The 5,840-nt window shown below is 30.8% G+C and overlaps 1 non-coding gene across 1 annotated transcript; it reads right to left on the reverse strand.

Annotated features, from left to right (window-relative positions):
* Window positions 1–5,417: 5,417 nt before the first annotated feature.
* Window positions 5,418–5,491, reverse strand: TRNAI-AAU (transfer RNA isoleucine (anticodon AAU)). Its single transcript has one exon. It is a non-coding gene; the product is annotated as a tRNA-Ile (tRNA).
* Window positions 5,492–5,840: the final 349 nt, after the last annotated feature.

Consider the following 5,840-nt stretch of genomic DNA (forward strand, 5'->3'; position numbering starts at 1 on the left):
AGTCTTTATCTTATAAATAGTTGAGATGTAAAAATATTATAACAATTGTCCAGCAAAAAAACCATAAATTTGAGTTATACATGTGCCCTAATTCCAGGTAGATTGTCTCTAAATGCATACATATTTAATAAAGAGACAAAAATAAATAGTGTTATGTGATATATAAGTGAGGTTTCTTACGTGTAATTATGTTGAGAGCCTCTTTTTCTTTGTTACTTTGATTCTCTTTAATAGAGGGTGAGCTTGAAAATCATATGATGTGATAGTTATTTGTAATTTTTCCTAGTTTCATATGGCTATTATGGGTGAGTGATTATTTTTATAACCGTTTATAGGAGTTAACATTTATAGGGTTAACTGCAGACAACGTGTTTATGGGAGGTTATTATTTGGATTATGATGTGATTACATTTTTTTTTAGTTTTATTAGTGTTTCACCTACGAGCTTCTCTTCTCTTCGAAATTTTGCTCAAAAGTGTTGACTCTTATCTTATGAACGCTTATTTCCTTGATTCGATGATCCTATAGAGTCTACGTACTTTGTCCGGATATATATGCTCGATAAAATTTGTTTTTTATACTTACAATATAAATATAGAACTTGGTACTTACGTAATTATGTACTTCTGACTATGGGTGGTTTTTTGGGAGTAATATAAATATTTTTTTTCCCTCACTCAATCGGATGGAAAATATGAGCTCAAATTTATCAGATGTACTAATTAATACTCATCATTACCACATTTATATATGAAAAAATTATTCAGATGTTATTATGATAATTAAATTAAGAATAAACTATATATTAGATAGAGTTTAATGATGATTTTAATTGCGTAATTATTCAAATCATATAAAAAAAAAATGTAGCCCAGCTGCCTAGCTTGAAATATATTATATTAGTATGCTATATTCTTAACTACTATTATTCAATTAAACTAAAATTTTAACCTAAAATCTCTAAAATGAGTTATATTTTAAGTTCCTCCGTAAATTAATTTTCTCATGTATCATTTAACAAAAAAGCCTAATACCACATTTCAATATTCAGTATTAAGAAGTAACATACCCAGATCTTCTTGTACGAAACAAAAGATTAAATGTCCAAATCACGTACTACAATTTTACTGGAGAAACCAACCGACATTTATAGCTACGTTGGTAGGTATTTCTCATACTATACTAGTCTTCTTTCTCTTCTTACATTTGTTTAGTCTTTGTCTCTTGATGAGGGAGATAATATTATTCGGTGGACAAAATTTTGCGGCAAGCCATCTCTTAGGGCGAATTAATAATGCCGTACTCACTTGTATCTGATTGGGACTTGATTAATGCCTCTAAAATAGTAATATGGGCAAGTTTTTTCAAAAGACAAAAATGGTTTAATTTCAAAGAGATAAGAAAGAAACTCAAATGAATTAGTAAGCACGATCACATGTTCAACAATTTCAGCTTCCTTTGAAAACGCAATTTTCCAACCCCTTCGTACGCGCGGCACGTAAATATAGATATGTGTACATGCATACGTAAGAACAATGAAATAAGATCTAACTTGGAATAACGAATACGAGTCTGTCACGTATCTCTACTTTTGACATTATTATCACACATTTTCTCACTTGACGCCAATTTTCCGGCATTGAAATCTTGACTATTTTCATAATACGTTTAAAGCGTTGTGATATACACTTACGCACACGCTGATATCTTAGAAAATGCCGACAAAAGGGAAAGAGGATTATTATTAGCTATCCTTAAATTTAACTAACTCAAAACTAAACACACAGTTTACCAACCATATTTCTTTAACAAATCAATGCCTATAAATTAAATTACATTATTAGTCAGTATAATTAATAAATGGCACTTACTTCCAGGCCGCTTATTTTTTATAGCACGAACTACTACATCGACACATTAAATAACTTAAATGGCACCATATCGTTTATTGTTTGTCGTAGATATTTATCATCAGGGTTTTGTCGTTTTCGGGAGATATATACTTCTATCTCATAGCCTCATACCCTCAAATCACTTGGCTAATTATCAGACTATGAGACATCATGTGGATGAGTAAAAAATCTTCCATGTTGAAGCTCAGGTTATTTTGTGTACGTAATGTATAATTTAATCATCACATTGATGCTGTTGTAGTGTGGAGAATATTCATTAAAAACAAAAAAAAAAAAGCTAACAACTGCGTCTTTAGAATTAGACATCTCTTGAAAAAAATGTTTACGTTGAAAATAAAACTCACAGAAAGTTTCTTGTGAGGCATACAAGTGAAAAGCAAAGCATCATGGAAATATTACTTTTTTACATAATTTCAAATATTATGTTAAAAATTAATTTTAACTCGTCTTGATTAATGGAATTTTGTTTATTTGATTTATGGCCTTTATTTTTTTTTCCCAAACATTTAGTCCTTCTAACTTTGACCCGTCTTTTCGACACATGAAAAACTAGTTTTAGCGACGTAGTTAATATTTTTGTCATACCAGCACACGAAACGGGGATCTCGCGAAGTCTTATTCACGACTATATAAATTTTGTTACAAGATTATTTCCAAATCCGATAAATAATACACTCTGCATGAAGGAAAATTGTCGCCCAAAGCCTAAATTAGCAAAATCGCGATAGAAAATCTATCGCACAATCCTTAGCTCGGCACGGGAGACTTGGCGTCAATACATGTCATTGATGTTACACTTTGCCCGTCCACCAAATGTCTCGAAATCAAATTATTTAAAAATTAAAAAAATTGTATTTTAGTAAGGTTGATGAATATTGCAAATTATATGTGTATGATTATGTAATATGAAAGAATTTGTTCTATGAAGATTATGTTACGTAGTATGAAGAATTTGTACATTATTGACTAGCATCGAATTATTTAGGTAGCTAAGTAATCGGGTGTGCAATGCCATGTTTCTGTGTTAACAATCTCAAGGCTCAATTAACGATCTTGATTTTTGAGGCTCCAAAGTCCTCTACTTGGATTACTACCACATACAAATTTCTTTATCTTGACTCATTAAGCCAATCGAGCTGGCAAGATGTATATTCATCATATGACGACTTATTAAACCCTCTTCTTAATTCTCTACTCTACAGTCTACAAAATTTTCAAAGATGGCCATAAAAGACGTCCTGATCATCTTCTTGATATTGAAATCCTTACCGATGGTTGTTTGTCACGTGAGGTATCCTTAATAATATTTTTAATGCGGATTAGGGTGTAAATTAGCTTTTGGCAATAATGCTTAGCTAGCTAGATTTCAGAATCGCACCTTGTGAGGAATGAGATTATACCAAACTAGTATAATATATAGTTAAGTCTCGTGGAGGCTTCAAACCTATAACCACGGCTGATATATATATATATATATATATATATATATATATATATATATATATATATATATATATTTATTGTTGTGTATGACAATGCATTGAGAGTATGTTGTGCTGAATATTATAATATATTATTTTATATGTATGTTAACATGATTAGATTTGACCAGTGCAAGCTCGTGAGTCTGGATCTTCAGTTCTATACATTTATGGACTCAAAAGAGGCCTTCTAACCTTTTTCAAAAAAAAAAAAAAAAAAAAAAGATATATATATATATATATATATATTCGTTCTGTTGACTATTTTATTCACGGGATCATTTATTCTTCTCGTGCAATTTTATTCCACATATTACAGCTGTGTGTGATCTCACCATACATTGTTATAAGTTACATGCTATACTGTATATACAAAATGTCATCTATATATCTAGTGTGAAAAGTTTTTGAGGCATTTATGCGTGTGTATCTCGTTCATAAAAGTGAATTTCCGACAAATTTTTTAGATTTTGCTATTTGATTATTCCTGTATTGGGCAAAAAAAATATGGTCAAAGTGGTGAAAAATGTGCCAGATATACACATATATATGTATATGGTATTTAATTTCATGAGTAGAATTAATAAACCCAAACTAAAAGTCATACCAGCTGACCATTCCCACCTGCCTCCTGCCGATGAATATATTAGCTCGAACATTTGTCACGACTCATATTTTTCAAATTCATCGATACCAATGATTTGTAAATTAAAATGTAAACTAACAAATATCATGTCATTTGGCTGTTAATTAAATTAATCAACAAGAATACTTACTATTCTCCCGAATCATAGTTAGCGATGGTTTCTAATTTTTTTTTATATCAGGGTATCAAAAAATTTCTAATAATTTATCCACTAGCTCGAAGTATTACATTATATAACAGTACTAAACAGATTATATGACTTAAAACAAGATAATTTATTTCAGAATAAGAAAAAGAAATATCTATTTATTAAGAACTTATATCTGACTTTGGAATGATACACAGTATATTTTACTAACTCCTAAAAAAAGTCCAATTTTCTTCAATAAAATATAATATATTTCTTCCCATAATAGAAGGGCATTATAATAAATAAATAATACAAAAATAACTTAACACCAATACCTATACTTATTTCCTATATATATACTTACTTATAAACAGACATATATATGAGACCCCATATATATAAGTAACCAGTTTATTAGAAACTTAGAATGAAGAGCTGCTTGGGCGTTGCGTTTATTCTCATCGTGACTTTTATTATTACCATGGAAGTGGAGAGCTCAAGGACGCTCGTAATGGAAGATCACGATCGCCACCCCACGATCGAGCATTCTGTATCGACTCAAACGATCAGACGGTTGAGCGTAGCTGGTCACAGTGGTGATAAGAGGCACAATTTAATACCCAGATATAGCAAAGAATCAGATCATCATTCTTTGAGAGTGACGAGGGCTTATTCTGGTCCAAGCAGAAGAGGAGTTGGACATGGACTTTCCAATAATCTCCTCAGAAAAAACTCCAAATCCAAGCCTTTCAACATGTTCAATCAAGCGCGCTCTGGTCCCAGCGATGGCGGTACTGGCCATTGATTTTTTTTTTCTTTTGCATAAAGGAAAACATGTGTTAGTTTATTGAAGAAGAACACAAATATTTTATATTTTATTAATGAAGAATTGAGATTACAGGAATTCTTGTATTACGATGATCTTTCATTTTTTCTCTCTCTTCTTGTTGTTGTTTTTTTTTCATCAGAATTCCTGGTGATTTTGATTGTATGCGATTTTTTTTAGTGACGGTCAATTTGTTGAGATTTTGTTTGAAAGACTCGAAAATGGAGGGGACTGACATATATTGATTGTGAAAAGCCTCGTAGAATATACGTTTCTTATTCTTTTTGTATTATCGATTTAAATTCTGATATACGTTAATGTACTACTTTTTTGTATTTTAGGAAAAAAAAAAAAAAAAAGTGTATTTTGTTGAAGATGTATGCTTGGTAAAATCGCTTAGCGTATCGTAAAATTAAAATTATGGCCCATGCAGGTCTCGAACCTGCGACCTTCGCGTTATTAGCACGACGCTCTAACCAGCTGAGCTAATAGGCCGGTATGTTTCACGACTGAATAATTATTATGTAAAACAATAAAAACGTTGAAGAAATACTAGTAAATTAAAAAAAAAAAAATTGTACTGCGACTATTTGTATATAAAAAATAAAAAAATAAAAAATATTTCCTTTAGAGAACTTGGCATACACAGATATCCTTTTTTTTAGACAGATAGCTGTTGTAGAGAAAAAGGGATATTTGCCTACCATACATATTTTGCCACATTACAAAGTAGTAGTTAATTAGCTTATCTACATTAATCCTCAAGTCAATAGATATCACGAACCGAATAAAAACTGAGATGTGCAAAATCAAAGTCTGAGAAAATGACAAAAAAGAACCGGTT

This window comes from Urtica dioica, chromosome 7, assembly GCF_054948205.1.
Source record: "Urtica dioica subsp. dioica isolate 48M chromosome 7, U.dioica_male_clone48M_v1_H2, whole genome shotgun sequence".
Taxonomy (NCBI): domain Eukaryota; kingdom Viridiplantae; phylum Streptophyta; class Magnoliopsida; order Rosales; family Urticaceae; genus Urtica; species Urtica dioica.